This window comes from Haliotis rubra, unplaced genomic scaffold (genome assembly GCF_003918875.1).
Source record: "Haliotis rubra isolate DU_JTF1 unplaced genomic scaffold, ASM391887v1 Scf6, whole genome shotgun sequence".
NCBI lineage: Eukaryota > Metazoa > Mollusca > Gastropoda > Lepetellida > Haliotidae > Haliotis > Haliotis rubra.
Genome location: NW_025767301.1, coordinates 4775709 through 4801720, shown reverse-complemented (window position 1 = coordinate 4801720; position 26012 = coordinate 4775709). Strand labels below are relative to the sequence as shown.

Genomic DNA, 26012 nt, shown 5'->3' with positions numbered 1-26012 from the left:
TAATCCCTACTTTTGGCTTGGTACTGACATGAACAGGGAATATAATGTGATATCAACAGACAGTTGATTAGAAAGATATGAGAATCTTGGTTCTCAGGCACCATGCACATCAACAGAAACTCATGCATGTATGCATTATGGTTCTGGTTTCTGCAGAAGAAAATACTGGGAAAACACACTGGGAAAATAGAAGGCAATATGCCTGCAGCATGTCTTAAAAATATATGGCTGAAAACCAAATGATTTGCTAATGATATAGTCAGAATCCTACAATGGACAATGAAGATTGCATATAATCATGGAAGGGGTTTTGTTGATTTTATTTTTGCCAACCATACCCACCAGTAAAATAATATGTGTGATGCTGTTCTTGCCATGAAGTTGCATAATCCTTCTTTTAAAATAGAGCCATTTCATAGGTGCCTGCTAGGTTGTAAATGTCCATATGGTTATTATGATGTCATAATGATCATTGTGATGTCACTTATTGTCCATGTGATAACATCGATCTAACATGGTATATTTGGGATTATACTTTCTCAGTATTCATATCATTGTTTCACTTCACCAAGTTTCAACACAGTTTCCACATTACTGAGCATCATTAGTAAATTGTGAGTAAACACAGAATTCACCACAAGAAATGTGATACATTTACAATCATGTTCAAATAGTATTAAAACATGTGACAAAATATATGAAACACTTAAGTTTTCCTTGTCAGTAATATAAAAAGAAGATAGTTTACTGCTTGAGGCACAGTCAAAGACACTTGATAAAGACACATGTGGTTCTGACCTCTTGACACTGATTGCAAATACAGGCATGGATGTATGTACCTTTTACAATATGTCGTGGCAGCGGGGTAGCCTAGTGGTTAAAGCGTTCGCTCGTCATGCCAAAGACCTGGGTTCGATTCCGCCCATAGGTACAATGTGTTAAGCCCATGTCTGGTGTCCCCAGCTGTGATATTGCTAGAATATTGCTATAAGCAGAATAAATCTAAATTCACTCACTCACTCACTACAATATATCAGTTCATATCAATAATCATAATTCAATGCAAATATCAAGGCAAATAGGGACCTCCCTTCAGTGGATGTTAAAGCCCTACATTAAATGAAATAGTTAACGTGTGTTATTTGGAAGGTCTCATTTCAATATCACACTTCAGTATTGCATCATGATGCCATGATATTGATATATGAGCCTCACAGGTGCATGCTTTTACAGAATTTGATAACGCATGTAATAATCTTCACATAAACTAATTAAATTATGATTAAAATGTTAAATGTAAAACATCAACCCTCAATATTCAACTTTAGCCACAAGTATAAAAGCCCAATTTTGTCTTGTAAGCTTAGTTAATAAATATCCATATTTTTCCACTAAAATGAACTCAGCATGTTGGGCTGGTGGACTAAAAGATTTGGCACAGACAATGAGAGGAAATAAGTAGCCACAGTTATCTGTCAAAGTGTATTCCATTGGGCAGAGGTGCAAATTACAAAAATGAATCACTGTAAAGCAAACAGACCTTGCAAGCATATTTTGAGAAAAGATCACATACAATTTTCATAATAATTTAAAAAGAGGTCTTCAAATGCATTTCCCTGATCCAGAAATACCATTATGTCTAGCAATGTTTAACAGTAGTACCCTAATATTGCATTCCAAATAGTGATCCCCTTCGAACAGCTTGTTTGACCACATAGTTTTCATATAATATGTGTACTTAAATGATGGGTGCATGAAGACAATAGAAAAATGTTGCTAATGAAAGTTAGTCAAGTGCACATGATTCATGAGTTGAGACAAACAACCCTCTACATCTCAACTAGTGACTTCCTTCAAGCTGACATATCAAACATGGTCATTGCTCAACACAACATTATCCCTGTCACCTTCAAAGCATAGCTGTAGAGAGGTAGAGCTTTCAAGAAGCATGTATTCCAAACAAAGCCACATTATGTGCTGACACCACATATGAACATGTTGACATGTAATTCAAAAGTTACATACTAGAAATTCAGTTTGGGACAAACAATTCAATACAGTCTTTAAATGATCAAAGGGAGTGCGTGAGCGTTAATAGTGATCTCACCTATATTGGAGATTAGTCTGAAGGGTCCTGACCCACGGGAGTTGACCACCAGGAGCGCACTGTGGGATACATGATGGCAGTATGGGTCTACATAGCAGCATCAGTTGGTTCTTGTCGTGTCTCAACAGCCAACCAGACTCCTGCAAATACATACATAGTTACAACTGTTGTACCTTGAAACAGTGTTGCTAAGGTTTATTGTTTAAAATCAATGACGGCTTCCAGGAAAGTCTGGAAGAGTTCATGTATTGGCTTATCGATATGGTTCCTGATAATATAACCCAGACTTGAATCTACAGTGGAAACCATGTTTACCTTACAAGTCCATTGATTGGCTAGATTTCTCATCATATTTGATGTTTGTTGTGGAGACAGCCTCAACAAATAAGAAGTGTGATAGACGAGAGAATTCATCAATACTAATCCCATAAAATGTTCAATATTTAACCTGATTTATTGATATTTTGTCATTTTTTTCTATTTTTTCCATAGTGTTATTATTATGCTAAATAAAACACACACTTTCATTCTCACACACATCGCGACACACACACACACACACAAACACACATGGGACATTACAACATGAAAGGCTGCACTAAAGCTCCACAAAACATTAAAGGGTAGAAAAGTAAAGCTGCCATATGCAGTTCCTTATTTGACTTGTATCAAATATTATCGTGTTGTTGTTTTTCAGGTTATTAGTTGACTTTCCTTTGCATGTGACCCATGAAGGTTCGGGTTAGAATATTGGCCTTCAGTAACCCATGCTTGTCGTAAGAAGCAACTAACGGGATTGGGTGGTCAGGCTCACTGACTTGGTTGACACATGTCATTGGTTCCCAGTTACGCAGATCGATGCTCATGCTGTTGATCTCTGGATTGTCTGGTCCAGGCTCAATTATTTACAGACCGCCACCATATAGCTGGGATATTGCTGAGTGCGGCGTAAAACTAAACTCACTCACTCACTCCTTTGCATGTGTTTATGATGGGTACCAGTGGTGGGGCAGGATATGTCACCTGGTACCATCACTATTTGATAATGATAACACATGTTCATGTTATAGTCGTTATCATACAGCAGATTTAGCTTTTAGCAGAGATTTTTAAGAAAATGGAAAGGGTTTTGTTGTGTTTATATTTACATACCTGGACCTTCAGTAACAAATTTCAGTTTCAGTTTCATGTTACATATAAGACAGTATATACTGATGTTATTTGTTTATAGTGTTCACTCGTCACACTGAAGACCTGTGTTCGATTCCCCATTTTTGGTGTCCGCCACCGCGATATTTGCTGGAATATTGCTTAAAGCAGCGTAAAACTGAACTCACTCACTCACACATCTATGCGATATTGATTACCCTGTTGACTATCCTTATTGCAACACTAGCCAAAACCATACTTCGTTATTTCTCTTTTACGCAGTGAACTTTAGTCTGTGGCTCCAAGGCTATTTTAAGTCACAGACATTCAAAATTGAGGAGAGTTGTATCTGTCCGCAAGATAACAGAGTATCACTGAATGAAAAAAACATAAGTTCAAAGCAATTCTTGTAATCCAAGTCTTTTTCTCAGAATGTATGGGAAGGTTTACTCAGATTTTGATAAAGTTATGGAGTTAACTACATTCAACACACTGAATAACCTCAAGCATATGTCCATTAGTGCTCCCTTTGATTCATTGTATCAATGGGTGGTTTCAAAGCAAATATTTGTCCCATCAGATTGTAATACATTTTCTTGAACACCACAAACTCCAAAATAGGTCTGAAATTCTTTGATATGTGTGTGTTGTAAAATGATCGTGGGAATACAAACACATTTTGTATTTTCCAATAGCTCTGTATTACAATGGGAATAGATAAATTCTTATAGTCTTGGAGTGTGGAGAGTTGTTTCCCTTGAATTGGTAACACTTACAGAGGGAGAACATGGAGAATGGATATTGGAAATAAGGTGTACATATGATTAAAATTAATTATTATTCAGACTTCAGATAACATTTGATTTTTGTATGAAGATTATGAAGAATTTGTCTGTTTTTTGCAGCAAGAAAATAACGGGTTATCAGTTGTGTTATCAAAGAATGTGGTGATTAAAATCTCCAAGGAAAGCTTATTTGAACTACTTATAATTATGTTTTTCATTTCTTTTATCATATATTTTAGTAAATTCTTGTTCAGACATTCACGCAAGATGAGAAAGTCAACAAAGACACATTGACATGACAGTGTAGGGTGCTTCATTCACATATCATCTCCCCTCAGAATAGACACACTGAAATAGGCGACATACTCTGAGTACAAACGTTTGAGCACTTATGAATATTGATGATTGTTTGAAATTAAAGTACCTAGATACATAATGATACATTCCAACAGGTGCCCTTTGATCCTCGATCCCCATTGTATGGCTATCAAGCTGAGGCTGAGGATCATGGACAAACAAAATGGTTCCCTGTGTTCAGTATGCTTAGGCAAAGTTGAATTACTTGGATAGTTTACACATGCGCAAAGTACTGGTTTCTTTTAGTTTTAGTGACTAAGAAAACATGATGTGGCAATAATGTGAATTCTGTTACATTATTTCCAGCTTGAACCCATGAACATTCATGTCAGAATTCATGTGCAACGATCCATGCTTGTTGCAACATGGAACTAATGAAATCGGGTCATATCCCTGCTTAGATCAATGCCCATCATGTCCATCAGTGGATTTTTTTATCCAGAGTCAATTATTTTCAGACTACCATCATATTGCTATAATATTGCTGTAATATTGCTTAATATTGCTATAATATTGCTGAGTTCCGAATTAAGCGAAAAACAAACAAATTTCCAACTTGTAATCGCAAGGTCAATATTTATGTCCAAGGTCTTGTTCCACAAGGTAACCTTTGTATAACAATCATCTTAGCGATAAGAACGGCTGGTGAAAAAAGGGACCTGCATCAAACCCCAAAGGGATGAAATGTGAGTAGATCCTTTCCTGGCCTGACCTGTGAAGATCCGGGGTAGAATAGGTCTTCAGCAACCCATGCTTGCCACAAAAGGCGACTATGCTTGTCGTAAGAGGCGACTAACGGGATCGGCCTGTCAGGCTCGCTGACTTGGTTGACACATGTCATCGGTTCCTAAAGATCGATCGATGCTCATGCTGTTGATCACTGGATTGTCTGGTCCAGACTTGATTATTTACAGACCACCACCATATAGCTGGAATATTGCTGAGTGAGGCGTAAAACTAGACTCACTCACTCACTCACTTTCCTGGCCTTTGCAAAGTATCAGGATATGTTCCTGTGAATTGCCATTTTTTACTTCAAAGCTTTGATCTCATGCAATGATGACATGCAGGAATATATCCAAAGCAATAAGGTCAATTTTCATAATCTAAGTATAAGTAAAACTCTATGTGAACAAATTTTTCAGCTTTTAGTTTACTGCCTGTATTTTATTGCCTTAAAAAAGTAAGATTGCCTGAAGCATTTCAATGTTTCAATATTTGATAAAATGCTTCAAACCACTTCACTTGCTTGATAACGGTGTTAGAACCTACACCAAAACGTCAATCTCACTGTAATAAAGAAGTTATGCATCCCAACATTGTTATCCTTCCAAAATGAGGTAGTTTGTTTTAATTTTTTACCTCTTCATCATCATTTTCAGTGATGTTCTTGTAAAGGATATGAAAAGAATGAATTTCTTTCTCTTAAACAGGTCTCATAAATTCTGACATTTAGTGACTTAATACTTTCATATTATGCTGGCCACAGATGCCCAGTGGTCAAAGCCTGCTCTGCAGAGTTCTGTCCCTTAGCTGATGCAGATTGGAGTCTGTCTCCCTGACACAAGAAGATAAATTAAATAATGAGGGCACATCAAGTTTAAAATTGAACATATCTAGATTGCCTCATCTCTAAAATTAAGTTTTGTTCTTAACTCCATTTTGATTTTATCTATTTTTTTCTTGTGAACATATATATCTATAACTTAGATGACGTTATTTCTACAGCAAAATGTCATATTAGGGATTAGTGACTGAGTGAGTGAGTATAGTTTTACGCCACTTTCAGCAATATTCCACCAATATCACACTGGGGGACACTAGATATAAACTTCGCAAATTGTACCCATGTGGGGAATCGAACCTGGCTCTTCAGCATGACGAGCGGAAGCTTTAACCAATAAGCTACCCCAACTCTCGATTGGTGATTTAACCAATGGCTCCGATCTCAGTTTCAGAAAGCATCATCATGCTGCAACTGTCATGAGCCTATGTTGAGTGTAGAAGATATGACAGTCATAGGGCCTAGGACTGTTTTTGGTTTCCCTGTCACATTAAACTGACAGGATGTGACTGAAATACTGTCCACTGCAGCATTAAATTGTCATTTCTACCTGGACCAAATATTTACACACTACGCCAGGTGCTGTGTGTTGGGCATTATCATGTGGTATATCCTTTCGTAAGGATCAACATCTTTCAGTTAGAAATAATTTTACATTCATTTTCACCCTAATTGTGAACTTATGTAAACATTACTATATTCAACTATAGAATAAAAACTTTGAAGCAGCTTCTTATTAGTTTAGTGAATAAGCAATATCCTAGGGCAATATAGGAGGGTTATACCATAATGAAGAGTTTTATGTCAGAGGTGTATAGCTAATTTAGTCATCAAAAGATGTTTAACACCCTGAGATGGGCAGTCTAGTGAGTCCTATAATTAAGAGATCGGTATCTGTTTAGAGAGGTGATTCTTATTGTATGAGGAACTTGCATAGGTAGATTAGATTTCTCAATAGACTTGTCACCAGCATCGCTACCTGTGGGAGCTTGCACAGATCGTATCACACCTACATTCACCTGCTGTCTTTGTGGGGAACTGATGGCAAATCAGGGGGAGGGGCTGTGTCAAAAGTGGCTGTATCAGATTGCGCCAAGCTTCATCCAGCATGCAATCTCAGGTGTTTTTTCCTGTGTCTAGACAGGGTAGGAAAAAGTTAGAAAGAGACAAAAAATGTGAAAGGGTGCAGTGTTTCTAATGTTTTTGAATTATTAGAATTTTCACTGAAAGGCATAAGGGCATCATCTGTTAGTGGTTAACAGCAGTAGTTAATTGAAATTTGAGGAATATATCATGTGGAGGGTTCTTTTCTTATTTCCTGTCATTTAAAAACAGGAATGATGATTTTTTGTCTATTTTATTATTGAAGACTGACCGACCAAGACAAGGTTACAGGGACGTCTTTTAAATACTTTGAATAGGAGATGTTTGATAAATGTCTTAGCAGCTGTACTAAAATGCTGCATTGAAGAGTCACTGAAGCAGCTGTACCAAAATTGTGAAAGATGAAATCCCCAAGTATGTCCTGTCTTAATTATTATTTGAGCTTCCAAAATATTATCAGATCAATTCTGCAATAATGTTTTGCAGTCTAATGCTCTAACAGTCAGGATTTCCATTGCCATTCAATAATGAGCCTTTGCTCTCTCTAAAAAAGGATTATTGTCCTGTACAATGTTGGCTACAATGTTTAAACATAGAACAATGCAAATGCATTGTCAAGATCATAAGGTTAGGTAATAATAAATCATATTTGACTGGGCCTCCCTGATTCATATTTGTGTATGATATATTATCCCATGGTTTTTAAATGCTGACAGCAATACCGAATCAATGTGTGTGGCAGTGTCACAAAGTTTCAGTTATTTTATTCATTGAGAACAATGAGGTTAGATTGTTCAGAATTATTTGTTTAGGTGGTTTATGTCACACCTGTGTTGATTCATGAATTATTGTAGTCATTTTGAGTATAAATTATTTTCAAATTTGATCGCAATGAATAGGTCCAAAGTTTGAATATGTATAATGGACTTGTCGCCTTGCTTTATCATAGTAGTGAGTGAGTCAGTATGGTTTTAGGCCTCTTTTAGCAATATTCCAGCAATATCACAGCGGGGAACACAAGGAATGGGCTTCACACATTGTACCAATGTGAGGAATAAACCCAGGTCTTCAGCATGACGAGCGAACGCTTTAACCACTAAGCTACCCCACCGTCCAAATTATTTTCAAAGTTGATCATAACAAAATAGGTCCAAAGTTTGTATATCTATGGTGGACTTGTCACTATACCTTATAAGGATACAAAGGAACAGTTATAAGAACAAGATGCTTCTGCACCTGCCTTGGTCTTTGTGTTGCAATTGGACCTCTATGTGCAGTTATAATTACTGTTATATACTTCTGTCTATTACATAGAGGTGCTATATTTGTTCATAATATACTACTCAAAAGAGTTTCAAGAAAAAGCCAATTCTTTCATTTTACAATAATATGTCTTTCATGCCATGACAAAGAAGCTATAGTTGTATGAAGGAATTGTGTGATCCTTAAGTTTTTATGTAGTGTATCTCTCATATCATTTGTTCTCTGCTGATTTCTTGACTTTAACTTTTGACTCCAAATGTTGTTCACTTTCACAAGTCGATAATTCTAGTGGTAGAAAGGCATTAAACTACAAATATTCAGCTGATATATAGTATGACCAGAAATTATTGAGAATTTTAGGAATATGTTTAATTGGATTTCTAGTATAAACAACCTTGACCAGCTATCAAGTGCTTGGTTTCATTCAAGAGAGACAACTCCGTTAATCCTTTTTCATTAGTTTGTGAGTTATCCCCTTTGTTTACTTGCTAGCAGATGACATTTTCAGTGATCCTCAGTATGGATGATTTAGAGAAGAGGAAGTTGATTTTAGAGTATTATAACAAGGACATCAGATCAGCTTAAGTGATTTCAAGTAGAACAGGCATCCCTTTGTCCACTGTTTATCGTGTTTTGAAAAATATTGCAAATGGATATGGCATTGAGCACCAGGTAGGCACAGGTAGGCCCAGAAAATTGACTGTCGGTGACAGGAGGCGGCTTGGTATTCTTGTTTCTAAAAACAAACGAAGGAGTTTAGAAAACTTAAGGCTGGATATGATTGATAGAGGAACTGTGGCTGTCTGTAAGGAGACAATTAGAACTGAGCTGCATGCAATGGGTTGGCAGAAAAGTTGAGGAATTCCATCACCGATCATGAAAGCTGAACAAAAGGAGCGAAGGTTGAACTGGTGCTTACAGCATAGAAATTTTAACTGGGACAATGTGATTTTCTCAGATGAAAGTTCTGTGTGGCTGTTTCCTAATACACTGAAATTCTGGACCAAACAAACTGAAAAACCTTTGTATCAGCACCCAAAGTACAGTCCGAAATTTAACGTGTGGGGTGGCATATCTGTGTTAGGGGCAACGCCCCTCTGTGTATTTGAGGGAATATGAACAGTGACTGGTACACAGATATTCTCGAGGGACATTTACTTCCATCTGCTCATGTGTTCTATGGAAATGTTTGGATTTTCCAGCAGGACAACGACCCAAAACATCGTTCAAAGCATTCACAGGCCTGGTTTCAGACCCAAAATATGACATTATTAGATTGGCCAAGCTATAGCCCTGACCTAAATCCAATAGAAAATGTTTGGGGACTTATGAAGGAAAGTGTCAATAAGAAAAATCTGACAAATATTGCTGAAATGAAAGAAGAGGTGGTCCGATATTGGAACAGCATGGACCACGACTTTCTAACTTCTTTGATCAGTAGTATGCCCCGCCGCATTGAAGCCTGCATTGCTGCCCATGGTGACTTGACAAAATACTAACTGTTCACCTGTCTTTGAATCTGGAGTTATGTTCTGCTAATATTCACATTTAATACGTGAGTAATGAGTGAAAAAAATACAAAATTTACAATCTTTAAATTCTCAATAATTTCTGGTTGTACTGTATGTATTGGTTATCTTTTACAACATATATGAGTTTTATTTAATGGGACACTGTCTCGTATGGCCTAGAGTCAATTTTCAGTCTAAGTCAAGACTTTTCAAATTGTGTGAAGTGTGAACCTGAAATTTTGTCTCTTTGCAATAGGGCATATCTTTAACTGCTTGATTATATCTGTAAAAAATTGGTTTGCAGATAACCAAAATGGAGTTTGAAAAACTAACAATGACTGCCATTTTGCCGTGTTTATCAAGCCTTAAACCCCTTGAAGATGTTCTTGTGGAATGTTACAGAGGAACATGTTTCATGTTTCATATCAATCCATTCCTTCAATAATGGGTATGATCTCAATAGAGGTGTGACGATACGGAAATGTCACGATACGATACGTATCGCGATATCTTGGAACGATACGATTCGATTATCTTTAGTTATTTTCTTTAAAAAAGTATATTTTGATAGCAAGTAACAGTGTAAATTTTTACATAACCGTCAATTTCTAGTGAACATTAACAAATTTAAGGTTAACGATACATATCACGATACGAACAAAAGTATCAATATATTTATCGTCAGATAAAGTATCACGATTATCGATACTACGATGTATCATCACAGCTCTAGATCTCAACGTATTGTAGATGTCAGCTTGTGAGTTTACTTTACTGTCTGTATGATTTGTAAGTGTGTTGGATGGGAATTGTCTGTTATACTTCGACAGTAGCCTGAAGGTTCAGCACATGATTGATGCTACTTGGCACCTTACAGACATCATTCTCATGAAAACATAAATGTCATGTGACATTTGTTAATCTATACAGATACATTGGTTGTTTTTTTAAATTACAAGAAGTCTTAATGACAATGAGTAGGATATTGAAGTCTCTTACAGCTGACTGAAGACTACAGACAATCGTGAAATCTTTCCAACTATGTAAGTGGGTGGTTAGTGCAGCAAATCAGACCCTGACACTGACAGCAAGGAAAGGTTGATCTGCGTGAAGTTATGCGAAAGATTTTGTCTCTTGCTCATCTCATGTGTCAATTTAGCTTCCTTTGGCCACAAACAAGTCACCTTCAAATCAGCAATATCTCCCATTAGCACGATAAGGTAGTTGAAATTTACCTGCTTCATTGCTCTTCAATGCAAGGGACATACTCGTGGTTGAGCTGGGCTGCTGATTTGGTGTGCCAGTCACGGACTATACTGCTCATATGGTATGGTAGATAAAAGGAGGCATCCCATGTGAGCATTAGGAGGTAAAATATATTGAAATACACTTGTCAAGATTATCTGAGCTGACTGGATCGTCAGGTGGGATCTTGGCTTGGTTCTAATGAGATTAAACAGATTGTTACACTTGTCCTATAAATGCTTCATAGGTAGAGTGGGTTCATTCAGCCTAGTAGTATCTAGTGTGTCTGTATGGATTGCAGCAGTGAAGGGGGAAATAACATAGGCTAGCCCTGTATTGTAGACGTTTTGGGTTGATGCTTGGGGTTTTGGGGGGAGGAGAGCAAAATATATTAGCAAATAAGTGTTTACAATAATTTTTTAAACTTGAAAATAGAAATATGTTGTGTTATCATATTTTGAGAGAAATAGATGTAGTTCAGAATTAATGTGTTCAAACTATGCTTTTTACCTCTCAAGGTGTTAGCATATTTTTCTTTTATCTTATACACATAATAATATTTGCTTGTTACCTTACAGTCAAACATATTTTCAATGCAGTTGGAGTTGATACATACAATCAATACTGACTGACTGACTGAGTTTGGTTTTACGCCGCTTTTAGCAATATTCCAGCAACATCACAGCGGGGGACACCAGAAATGGGCTTCACACATTGTACCCATGTGGGGATTCGAACCCGGGTCTTCGGCGTGACGAGCCAACGCTTTAACCACTAGGCTACCCCACCCCTGCAATCAATAAGTGGTTACAGTGTTCTAACTCTGGCTACTTTCAACCAAATATGGCATAAAGGAGCTGTTTTTCTTATCGAATAGGTATTAGGTGCACAAATAATGATCCTTCAGAGACAATGGTACATTCAGTTGAAGGGTAATAAATTCCCTATTCTAAAGACAGATGTGTTTATTCATGAATATTGTGGTCTGTGACTTTATGATACAACAAAGGTTATATGTTCTAGTCTTATGGAAGGCTTATCCAGATTACTGTTCGACAGAAAGTCTCATTGATGTTTGTTTTGCTTACTGTGAATAAAAAAAATGAAATAAATCAGTTACATTAAATGTAACTTTTCCGGTACTGTATTTATCAAAAGATTTTTGATTGTTTGAAGTGCTGACAGGAAACAGTAAACATTTAGTGTTTGTATACATACAGTCTCCTTTGTGGATACAATACTCTGTTGTTCGTAAGTTTGTTTCTATGGTAGATTCAGTATCTTATTTCTTATACCCAAGATCCTAGCCATTTTAAACTTCAGTACATCAGGGGGTGGTAAGATAGCATGGTGGTTAAAGCTTTGGCTCATCACGTCAAAGACCCAGGTTCAATTTCCCACATGGGTACCATGTGGGAAGCCCATTTTTGGTGTCACCAATCATGATATTGCTGGAATATTGCTAAAAGTGGCATAAAACCACTCACTCACTCACTCACTCACTCACTCACTCACTCACTCACTCACTCACTCACTCACTCACTCACTCACTCACTCACTCACTCACTCACTCACTCACTCACTCACTCACTCACTCACTCACTCACTCACTCACTCACTCACTCACTTCAGTACTCCAGATAGCTGGAGACAGTGGTCGCCATATGAGTGAGTGTGTTTAGTTTTCCGCCACATTATATATTCCAGCAATATCACGGTGAGTGACACCAGAAATGGGCTTCACACATTGTACCGATGTGGGGAATCAAACCAAGGTCTTCCGCGTGACGAGCAAACTCATTAACCACTAGGCTACCCTACCGCCCCTCACTGTATGAACAACTTATCTATTATGTTTATCTTTTGAGGTGTATTATTATGCATGGGAGTTAACAGTTCTCTTTTTTGTTCCTTTTTTTCCTTATCTAATATAATACGAAAAGGTGTTATAAATTTGTTAAACCCCGACACCTTGATAACGTTTTAATACGCTCCTCAACAGATCACAGAAAAAAATAGTGTTAATATGTAGCACCAAGTGGCAAAGAACACAATCTGTGGCCCCAAAACTTATGGCAGTTCATAGCCTATAGAAAAGATAAAATTTACAGAAAATCTTTTTGAAGATCTGTAACATATTTTTTAACCCAAGATCACCCCCTTGGTTTGAAATAATTTGTGTCACTTTTCATCAAAGGGTTGGTATACAAGTGCACTCTGGAGGAGTAGATTTATGTTGTTGTACTGAGCATTTCAGCTGAGTGTGACTGTAGGTGGCTGTCCTAGATCATTGCCCAAGCCATTGCTACACACAGGTATGTACGACATGGTCGTTTACCTGTTATGCCCAAAAACATCAAAGCACATTGAGATATTTTCCACTTGTAGTTTTTATCTGGATTTCTCACTTTCAACTTACAGCATTTTTATCTGATGCATCATGAATAAGGCTTTGTTTGATATATCATCCAGGAGATCAAATGCTTAAAGGTTACATAGTTGTGGTGGTCTTGTTTGACTTTTATACTGAAGTTCAAATACATCTTTCAGATATATTTGACTGTTGATATGAATTTGGAATAAGATATCCCCATTTTTGATGTCTTGATTGAAATGTTTTTATTAAGCATCACATATGACAAACAAGGTTTCAAACCCTCTCCCATTATAGCTGTAGGGAGTGAGCGTTTAAGACACCATTATGATATTCAGATGTAAAAGATGGATACATTGTGGACATCAAAGTTACCAGTATATATTTCAAATTTGCATCCATTATCTCGCAGGTATTGTAAGGGGAGATAATTCAAGCACTGGCATTACATTAGATTCATTAAAATTCTGTTCAAGTGAAAGGGAAACAAAAGTCTGACTATGAAAGCCTCGAAATATGGATCGGTTATTACATCGTTGAATACAAATTTGCTTGTGATGGACTGTAATTTCAACATGTTTTACTTGTGTTCAGCAGTATTCTCGCTGTACTCCATGAAGCAACACCTATTGGAGGATCAAAGAATGAGAAGCATTATGCACTTTTTTACAAATCTGAGTATAATTCAGTCAAAAAGTACCCATTAATAACTTTAAAGAATTCTGGTGCAATGATCGAATGAAAATGTTATTTTATCAGAAATTATATATCCAAATGGTAATTTAGTTTGCATTTTTACTAAATATATGTAATAAAATAACAGCACTTTGGAATAATCAAAGATGTATAAACAAAGATTGGATACATTTTTTAAATAACTAACTGCTATTGCAGGATAATTTTTACATATGGAACAATCTGATCAGTAACCATCAAGGCCTTTAATAATTTCCTGCTACAGCAAAGAAAAGAAAAGAAAGTGCAGATGTGATAATTAAAACAAAAAATGTTATGAGCATAATGTCAGGCAATTATCTTGTTCGGAAAATATATCCATCAATATCCACACAAACAGATATCTCAATTTACAAAGACACTTGTTTGATGTCACATGTCTTTGTAGTGGAATAATATTAAAAGTGTCGAAAGCATTTCGTGATATTATGTCCCTAGATGTTGGTGTCTGCTTTAGAAAAACTATTTATATAAACACTTTTTACAAATCCACTGTGAAGATAACTATGATTTATCAATCGATGTGTCATTAGTTAATGCTTTTATTTATATTTTTTGCAACTCAACTGGACATTCATCTCTTGCTGTGCCACCATGCGCATGTTACGTAATGTGTAATACATTCAGTACACGAAACCAATTTTAGATTGAACAATTACACCACATGTGAGAAATGCCGAATGTGAACCACCGATTGCTAAATATCCTTGACACCTTCAGAGCCAGGGGTGACCTTTACTGAGTTATTCTGCATAGTCTTTGTCAGGTAATCTTAGTGCTGTCACCACTAATTAATCCTTGCAGTAAAGTCATTAACTGAGCATCTAGTGAATGAGGTCAAATATAGTGCTCATGTGATAAAACATGATGACAAGATGGGATTACGGTAGTTTTATTCTGTTCAATTTTTCTGAAAAACATTTTGGTCATAACTGTTTCGATTATATGAAATGAACTTGTTGCAAAAGTAATGTGCATACTTGTAATTGCTGTATACTGAAGTACATAAGTGTACATACACATTTACACACATAAAAATTTGCAAGGTAAAAGCTTTCCAACGTTTTCAAATAGAAAAATTCTAGGGGATTCCCATGATTTTCAACGAGGCGCTCCCTTGCTGCTCCCCTGAAACCCAGTTTGTGGGGTTGCTGGCACTAATTGGCACCCGCTGATTACGTGGGCTAACTAAAATGGCACCAGCTAGACAACTAAAAGGTGGAGTTTGGTTCCCTTTAAATTTTCTGTGAAGCTTATTTATTTTCTGAGAAACAGGGATCCTTAAATTTCTTCTGAATAGCAGTCCCTGGTTTGTTCACACCAAATGTACCGGGTACTCACATGGTCAAATAGATGTGACAATAAAAAATACAATGTAACTATTTTCCTCAACTGCACATATTATACAGGATTCCAAAGTAGGTGTTTAAAATGTCATGAAGTTTTTTCCATCTCCAACCCACCACAAAACAGGACATAAACTATACTTGGTGTTTAACAGAAATAGTTTTATTCACCAGATCCTAGCATGCATACTATACTCATTTAAGCATTAATGTTATGTTTGCTCACACACAACATGACTAAATATCTAAAATATGTAACTTCAGGCAAAGATGCCAAGGTTGTATTATCTATGCATATGATAGCATGTAATGAAAGCAAAAATACATTCATATAAATGTTGCTCTTAATCGTGTTTGTATGAAAACATTTCCAGATATGTCAAATGTCATTTTAAAAAGGGGAATGGTAGGAACAGATTAGAGGTCAATCTGTTTTCATACAAATCTGTTTTACGCTTGGTCAGTCAATCTTGAAGGTGTAAATAACAAGCCATTTGCATTGTAGTCACTTGAAGTTATCTGGGTACAAGGATGTTTCATGCACAAACACACATTTCATGGTAATTCATCGGACAAGTGATGTTCATGTCTCATATCACAATGTTGAGATTTATGAGAAATAACACTGCTGGAAAGGATTATATGAATGGGGTAATATTTCTCTTGTACCTGTTCTCACGGTGTTTCAAATTTATATTCCCTGGTGTGATTTCTGGGGATAATGTAGCTTCCTGTACAGTGTTCGTTATTGTGGCAATGTTTGTACACAGAGGCTAGTACAGATGCATGGAGCTAGTCAATGTTATCTCCAAAACAGTCCTTAAAGCATTTTGTCAATTGAAGTATCAGCTAATATCATTTTGCTGTCAAGTAGATGAAGATTTCTGAACCCTGAAGTGAGTGAGTGAGTTTAGTTTTATGTTGCTTTTAGCAATATTCCAGCAATGTCACGGCGGGGGACACCAGAAATGGGCTTCACACATTGTACCCATGTGGAGAATCAAACCCAGGTCTTTGGCGTGACGAGCGAACGCTTTGACCACTAGGCTACCCCACTGCCCCTTGAACCCTGAAGAAAGTCACCAATTTTGAAGATACTCTGTCTTAGTTTATGATGAATGACATAATAGTATTCAACTTTCAATAGGGATAAGCAGATATTTCATTCCATTAAATATACGCTTGACACATTATCAGAATATTTATAATTTTGTATGAGGAAAAGACAAATATCACTGTAAAGAATGGAAGGGTATATGTTATAAACAGCCAATAGATATGCCAGGTCATGGACGTAACCAATCACTGTAAATAACAGTATTCTGATATTAGTGGTATTCTCTCTCTCAGTTCTTGAACTGCATTATTTTCCCTACAGCCTAGCCCTCTCTGCAATGCTAAAGGTCTAAATGAAGCAGTTCGCTCGTCACGCCGAAGGCCCAGGTTTGATTCCCCACATGGGTACAATGTGTTAAGCCCATTTCTGGTGTCCCCCGCCGTGATATTGGTGGAATATTGCTAAAAGCGGCATAAAACCATATTCAGTCAGTCAGTCTAAATGAAGCAAATCTAGATTTCCTCAGGTTCTGAATCTCTGAGCTCACTGGGCTCGTTTTCGGTTCAAAAGCAATTGTTTGTTTCTATCAAAATAATATATATTCAGAGACTAAACGTCAGTCTAGTGGTATTCCAGCTGTATCATATTAGGAATAGCAATATGTGTTCATCATGTAACTAGCCTCTCATTGACTCGAATATCACTCTCGTACATATACTATATCACATGACAGTACATTCCTGATGCAAAAAGGACATCTGGAATCTACCTGTCTTTGCTATTAGTTTTTTCCAGAGTTGAGTTATAGGCAAGAGATTCAACACTGAAAAGCCTAAGACTCCTTTGAATGAAAATAGAATTTATGACAAATGGAAATTAGTGGCATCAAGTGCAAGACAGCGACTCTCCTGGGTACATGTGTACAATGTATAATTAAGTCATGACTGACATGTGGTAAATGGCAGAAAAGAGTTGAGTGAGGTGACATATGATAGTAACTAATTATTACACGTAGAGGGACTGACAATACTTCAGTATCAAACACCTCTCATTATTATGGGGAGGATGGGGTAGCCTAGTGGTTAAAGTGTTCACTTGTCACCATGAAGACCTGGTTTTAATTCCTCCACATGGGTATAATGTGTGGAGCCCATTTCTGGTGTCCCCCGCCGTGATATTGCTGGAATCTACAACGTAAAAACTAAACTCATTCCCTCACTCTTGTTACTGGGAAAGATTGTTCATTGGGTAGGAATAAGTTACTGGAATAATACACTCTATATTTCCTTGAACTTCAGAATATGCATTAATCACAATATTTCTTCCCCTTTATCTAATGGAGTAAGCAGATATACATGTATTTTGTCAGATGCTAATCCAGAAAGATGACAGCAGTGCTGTTAAAAATATTACGGAAGAGGTTATGACAATACTGTTTGCTATTTCAATTTACCATACATCCTACAGTGACACCCATTCAGGCAAGGTCCGGACCGACCAGACAGCGTGACATGACGTCCTTCTGTGCCTAGTGCTGGACTTCCATGGGATGCAGTCCAATTTGGTTACATTGTGAAAACCCATTCCCACGCTCCCCAGACATTTATGAAGACTTTATTGCTCTTTTATCTACCTTTAACAGCTTATATGCATAGAGAGATTTTAGGGCAGAGCATCATTTTTCACCTTCGTCAGGTAGCTGCTGTGTAGTCTTAAATCACCCTGGAAAGATCGTGTAATAAGACACGCTTACGGACCACATTATAAAACAGGTGGACTTAAGCAAACATTATATCATTATTATTCAAGTATTTTGTCATCCTTTTCATGTCAATGTGTTATAATTTGAATTTTCTTGAAGTCTGAACGTATCATTTTGGTGACACACAGACAGGTATTACAGAATTGTGGTTAGCTATCGTGTTTCTAAGGGTTACAAAGCAACATTACGCATGACAAGTAAGATAAACAACTCAGTAATTTTCTCAGCATTTATGACTTTTGTTATAGTCTTAGTGCTAGTATCTGACTTTGATTATACTTTTGTTTTGTCATTTATGTCACTATTAACCACACTGCCACAAATCTAGAAGAAGAAAAAATAGAGAAACAAATTCATAGTGCAACAACATATTTCATTCTGTTCCAAATATACATACTTGTGCTTGTAAAACCAGGGTGTTTACTAGGCTGCTCAGAGCCGAATATTTGGTATATAGCCGTCTTCAGCAACTGTCACTAAATATTCCTAAATCAAAATTACAAATTGTCCCAGTTCATTTTAATAACAGTAATAAGTATCAGTGTATCAGTGACCATTTCAGCAAAATGTCTGAAAAAGTTTCCCAAAGTTGCCTGCCAAGTGCACTTAGTTTGAAATCCTGAGTAATTCCTCAGAATCAGTGCCACAGAAAATCGGTTTCATTTGTATGTGCCAATACTTTTAAGTTCAATACTTTGTGGAATACATAGGTGTAGGTCTTTAAACATATTGTGAATGGTTTGTTTCTTTATCATAAGAGGGGCTGTGGGGTAGCCTAGTGGTTAAAGCGTTGGCTCGTCACGCTGAAGACCCGGGTTCGATTCCCCACATGGGCACAATGTGTTAAGCCCATTTCTGGTGTCCCCTGCCGTGATATTGCTGGAATATTGCTAAAAGCGACGTAAAACTAAACTCAGTCAGTCAGTTATCATAAGAAAACACAATATATTTCAAAATTAAGCAGCAACATTTTAATGTCATAAATGTGTTCAGTAAATATTGAATTTTAATGAAAGCAAAGAAGGAAATTATAAAGTGTTCCTAAAGCAAGAATTTCTAAAACCTTTTAATGTATCGAATGACACATATAGGCCATGTTATATCTAAATTTGGTGAATACTGATATGATCTGTTTAGCTTTGAGATAGTTATATTTTGATAATTTTATGGTTTGCAACCAGACAGTGTCTAGTCAAGGATAATTATGACATTCATATCATCATGGAATATCTAAGAAACAATAGAACTATCATTTTCTATGATTCATAGTTCATATTTTTCCATTCTACACCTGCAAGATGGTGCAGCAGCAAGCTGATGTCCTGTTGCTGAATGGGAATTATTATTACAGCTATAACTCCAGCACTCTTTACCTGAGCTGGTTGTATCATGGCCTGGTCAGTTATATCATACCATTGTGCTGATATCTGTTATCTGTTGGTGTTTAAGGGCCTTAGTAAGCATTGATATGTTCATATCTGCTCAGGAACTACAAGGTTTCTGAAATTGAAACTTTGTGTGTATGATCTTAACATTATGTCATTTAACTCCAAAGAGTGAGTATGTGAGTGAGTGAGCATACTCACTCACTCACTCACTTCAGTACTCCAGATAGCTGGAGACAGAGGTCACCTTATGAGTGAGTGAGTTTAGTTTTACGCCGCTCTTAGTAATATTCCAACAACATCATGGCTGGAGACACCAGAATACTTTAACCACTAGGCTACCCCACCACCCCTAACTACTGCACAGTTAAACACATCACATTAAAAATGACATATAGTCCATTATATTTTCACTATTCATGCATTTCTCAGGGAGAATTATGTATATCTTTAACACTTGATGCCCCTTTCGACATCTGTTCCAGTGATACAGCTATCTTGTATTCCTTTTTGATGACTTGTCATCTAAGGCATAGAAATTAGCTGACTAGAGTTGTGTCCCCTTTGTGAAGGATCTGAAGATTGCCGTCTCATGATTCCTTGTTTGAACTTTCAATTTCATCATTATATATTGGCTTTGGAACCCTGATGAAATACTACTGAACTGTAGGTTGAATTAATCACATCATCAAGATTACCTATACTACTAATTCAAATCTTTCTGACATTTTGTGGGGCAATGGGGTAGCTTAGTGGTCTTTTGGTAATCACTCTGGAGACCCAGGTTTAATTCTTCACATAGATACAATGTGGTGTCGACTGCCATAATGTTGCTGGAATATTGCTAGAAGCAGCGTAAAACCATATTCACTCACTCACTCACTCACTCACTCCACGACATTTTTGTATTGTGTAGGTGTAAATATTCATATATATATCATTTATTCATATATTCCCAACAAACACATTCATGAAGGCAAAGTGTCACTGTGCTTACTGTTCTCGTAGATGTTCACAAGGTTAAACTGTTGGTAAACATTTCAGTATTTACTGAAGTTCATTCATTATATACAATGAATCTGATGTTTAAGCCGTTGTAAATTCAAGTGTTTAGGATTCATGTTCTTGAAAAAGAAATATGAAATGGAAATTACAATTGACCTTCACGTGTCATTGGTATAATTGTTATTGTCATAGGTACTAGGGCTGTGTATTGGCAAATAAATTGTATTGCAATAGATTGCGATTCAGGTACCTATATTGCAATATATTGGGAACTTAAGTATTTGACAGTAAGTGACACTAATTGTACATGTCAATCCTATTTTCTACATTATAAGTCCCCAAAAATATGTGTTATGGTTCTGATAGCAGCATAGTCAGGGATTCTATTTTCTTTTTTTTATAAATTTATAGTTTTACACTAAGTTATAACGAAGTAAAACATCTGTTGTAAATGAAAGTCTGTGTAGATTTTTTTTATACCATAAAGATAATCACAAAAACTTCATATATGTTCTTTACCCAATATACCAGTTCTCAGAAAAAATATTACAATACGTATCATTTGAAAAGCATATTGCGATATACTGGTATATGGGTATACCGTGCAATCCTAATAGGGACTGATATTCAAATTGATATCACAAAACACTGAATTAGTAAAATAGTAACTTCTTTCCAGTGAGTTACTCTCAGATTGAGTTGTCAGAAGAAATTGCCTTGAATATAAAACATCAAGACTAGAGAAGAAACAGTCTCATACAGGCAAAAAAGCATTGTTTAGGTTTGTTATTGATGTTGTAACATATTGTAAACGATAATACCTGTGTTTGCTAATGAGACATCGCATTAAAAAAGAGGATTCCTTTTCAGACATTACATTGGAGATTTGCATGACTACTTCTATTCAGTTTCAGAGAAGATTGATATCGTATTGATTAATTAAATAATTAATAATGAATGGGGCTTGTGATTACGGCGTTAAGAAACTGAAACTGATGGCCATGACATGGATTCTGATTTCCTTAGAGACCTACGGGAAGAAGCTTCACAGATTTCCATACATGCCTGTAAATTATTGATTGATATTCATTGTAAATGCACATGACGTAATATCTTATATGTTATCAAAGCACATCAAAAACAATATATGCTGAGTCAGTTAATCAGCAAGTAGTTTCAACACCAGAAGATATCCTCTCCTTCACAGCTCTTTCTCTTCCTCCCTCCTTCCTTTATTCCTTCCCTTTTTCTTTCTCTCTCTCTCTCTCTCACACACACAGGCTATTATGTAGCTCCCTTCCAGTTCGACACAACAGTATATGACTCTATATCAGTTATATATGCACAAAGAGCATGCCCTTGAGGTGTGGAGTTACTACTGCGCTCTACAAATGTCCATATTATTATTATTATTATTATTATTATCAATATCAGTCAATTTTGTCAGAACTGTTGGAAAATATTTGCATCACAAATATCATTGGCTCAAATTGTGATAACTTAATTTTTGACATTACCAATCCATTCAAAGGTATTGTTCACTGATCATGCAAGCATTTCATACAAATGAAAGCCACAACACCACAATCGTAAAAAGTCTCTGCTAAAAGCAGAATTGTATGATTACATATTTATCATAAGTGTGTGTGAATGAATCCCTATTAAGTACTGAAGATACCAGGTATTTGAGAAAGATGAGCATATCCTGCCTTCAAGGAAACATTTAAAAAACTACACATCCTCTTTACTTATCTCAATATAATATATCTGTTCTGTAAAATCCAGCAAATTACATCATTTGTTCCAAGAATTTGAAAACCTGAAATGAAAAGTTACTTAAATTGTTTGAAATCACAAGCCTGTGAAAAATGTCATGAAGACACTGCTGGCCGAAGTGAAGCCATGACATTGAGCGATATGTCAAGCCTAGGAACTAATCCATTCCTGACTTCTTACATGACAGTTTTTGTGTTGTTTGAAGTTGTAAACAGAAGTAGCATTTTTTCTAATTTTGATGGATGAAAACATCTACTTCAGAATGTTCACTGTTTTATTCTTGGAAGTTTAAATACATCACCTGAAAGGTCAACACTGATGGTTACAGGTCAAGTTTTCATAATAATTCAATTTAAATGAAAGAAACGTTTGTCATGATTTGTGACATGCTTGACACCTTTACTGAAAAACAAATGATACAGATTGTATTTGAAGTATTTGATAGACTTCGTAAATTCATAAAGAGTGGGAGCGTTGGGGTAGCCTAGTGGTTAAAGCGTTTGCTCGTCACCCCGAAAACCCAGGTTGAATTCCCCACATGGACACTAGAGCTGTGTATCGTTGCCTAAGTGGCGAGATGATATATCCCAATGCCAATTTAATGAAGCGAGACCATATATCATGAAAGTATTGGCAAGGAACCTGTGAGACAATTATCATCACGATACAATGGTGGCGGTACGATACATATCCCGATACTTTACAATTTCTAATAACAGAACATATATGATAGATAAAATGACTGAAACTTTATTTGTTACACACACACTTAAAAGGCTGTTCATCTAATAAAGTTTCAGCATTTAATGCTTAAGAAAGTACAATAAAATCTATTCAGTATACTTTGATCTAACATATATAAGTTTGAAACTGAAGTTGTGTTTCTGCACCAATGCTTTCACAAACAATTCAATATAAATTATACCAGAATTCAGAATCAATGAAAAAACTCTTAAGTATGCTTTCTGAATTTTATCTTCTCTTTGTTCTCTTTCTTAACAAAGATAAGACATCATTCATAGTTGTTAACAAATGGTGTTATTTGTCAAATAGGTAAAACATATTTCAAGCACTGGAAGACAAGTATTTTACAGTTCACAGAGTTTGAACATGTTTACACTCACTCACTCTCACTCAAACCAACTCTTATGGTCATGTAAAAAAGATTGCAGACACAAACACATTACTTCAAGGTTTAATTTGTTTTTAAAATTTAGAAGAATTTCAAAGAGACTCCCTTCCTATTCCTAATGCATTACTCCTTACAACTTTAAGTAGTATTTAAGTTCTATCGGGATATATCATCTCTTGTGGCGATACATCGATTTATCATCCAAAACTGTGTTGCACATGAGATATTGTTTTGCTTGTGTGAGATCAAACGATATTCTCCTAGGAGATATCTATTTGACAGTAGATTTTGTACAATACCCTGACAATGTTATGATGTCATGAGCTTCATGATGTCACAATGCTATGACATCACTGCACTGCAAGCGTAAAAGCAGAACTGTGTTCAGAGACGTACATTTTTCATTGAAAACTGATGAAGAGCGATTTTTGATGATAAATAGAATCTCACCCTTGTGTCTTCTGATATCAAATATATCATCCACTCGTTGATAAAGTAAAAATATCCTTGGCAAGCCTCGGATATTTGTAACTTTATCAACTCATGGCGATATATTTGATATCAAAAGGCACTCTGGTGAGATTCTCTATGTATCATTGACCATTGCGATATAAATATCTTGATATATTGCCTAAATGTGTTTTGTATCAATGCACTAGTATTGCGTAGTTGTCAGTGCAGACATCGATACTATTGATGAATCGTTACACCACTAATGGACACAATGTGTGAAGCCCATTCCTGGTTTCCCTGTCGTGATATTGTGGGAATATTGCTAAAAGCGACATAAAACCCCAACTCACTCACTCACTCATAAAGAGTGTGATGGGTAAACAGCATGCAGATGCAATAGTGTAATAACCAAAGCCTATCCTCACCTTTACCACAGAAAATATAAGTAGCTCGGTGTCGATGTAAAAAAAATAATGGTGGTTTTGCAGGTGATATGACCCAAGCAGGCACTTCTAGGGCCATGAATGAAAATGTGCCTGATATTGCGACAAATTGTATGTGTGTATAAAAATACCATTATTGAGGTTTGTAAGAAGGTGTGACGAATGTCAATAGGAATGAGGCCTGTTTTGTTGAAGTTTTGTTGAGTAGTTGAAGTATTGATGATGACAGCCTATGGTGAAAGACCATTGAAATCATTTGTTCATTAGAGAAGGCAGGCAACAGCAACATTGTGTATTATTGATTAAACTGTAAATGTCGTTTAGTTTAGGTCAATAAGACGCCTTCAAGTCACTGGCTACAGGAGAATAAACTTACAGCACAGCTTGTTCATGCCATAGACTAACCTAATTTGATAATGTGCCGTTTCATTTTCAGGAGATCATATCCTGCTAACACATGCCATTTATATTCTTTTCTCTATCGTTGATAAAAATATGAACAATTAAATGATGACCAGTTTGTTATGTACAAAAGATTGTATCATGGGTATGACTCATTGTTCATGTACAACAGACCTTTATTCTTAATCGTATGTGGATACAAGAACACTACAAAAGTTCAATATAGGTTACAGATGATCCGTGAAAAACACACATTTTGGTTACTTTGTCACAGCAATGTTTTACCTTTATGTGACTAATTTCAGTCAAACCAAGTAAGATTGGTATCTGACATTGACTGTATATGTTCTTCTCAAAATAAGTTAAAGAACACTCAATGTTTTCATTTGCTATTGTTGTATGTGAAGGTACATCAGCAGAAGTAATATGGAAGACTGAGTACAAGAATGAAAGTTAAACTTTAACTATGCATAGACTGACTGAGTTTGGTTTTACGCCGCTTTTAGCAATATTCCAGCAACATCATGGCGGGGGACACCAGGAATGGGCTTCACACATTGTACCCATGTGGGGATTCGAACCCGGGTCTTCGGCGTGACAAGCCAACGCTTTAACCATCAGGCTACCCCACCGCCCCAACTATGCATAAACACAATAAGACTACTAAAAGTAAAAAGAAGCAGTTGTGATCACTTATATAACTCTATCTATTGACCAGTGACTCTATCTAGTGACCAGTGACTCTATCTATTGACCAGTGACTCTATCTAGTGACCAGTGACTCTATCTATTGACCAGTGACTCTATCTATTGACCAGTGACTCTATCTAGTGACCAGTGACTATATCTATTGAAAAGTTGACTCTATAATCATTGTACCATTGATAAAGGATATACACATTGAAAATGATTGATACAATCATGGATTATTGTATAAAGGATATAGCATTTTGAGAAGTTGATTCAATGTAACATTGTATAAAGGATATACACATTTTGAAAATGATTGATATTATAATCAATGTAACATTGTATAAAGGATATACACATTTTGAAA

The 26012-nt window shown here is 36.2% G+C and overlaps 1 protein-coding gene and 1 long non-coding RNA gene across 5 annotated transcripts in view; one reads left to right on the top strand and one right to left on the bottom strand.

The window, feature by feature from the left end:
• LOC124255243 (delta-like protein D) overlaps positions 1-26012 on the bottom strand; it is a 165806-nt gene that overhangs the window by 81647 nt on the left and 58147 nt on the right. For all 4 annotated transcript variants that reach the window (XM_046689102.1, XM_046689101.1, XM_046689104.1 and 1 more), the window contains one exon: positions 2108-2247. The gene's annotated coding sequence lies outside the window, so the exon portion shown is untranslated. The remainder of the gene's footprint in view (positions 1-2107; positions 2248-26012) is intronic.
• LOC124255247 overlaps positions 1-26012 on the top strand; it is an 82902-nt gene that overhangs the window by 7175 nt on the left and 49715 nt on the right. The window lies entirely within an intron of this gene.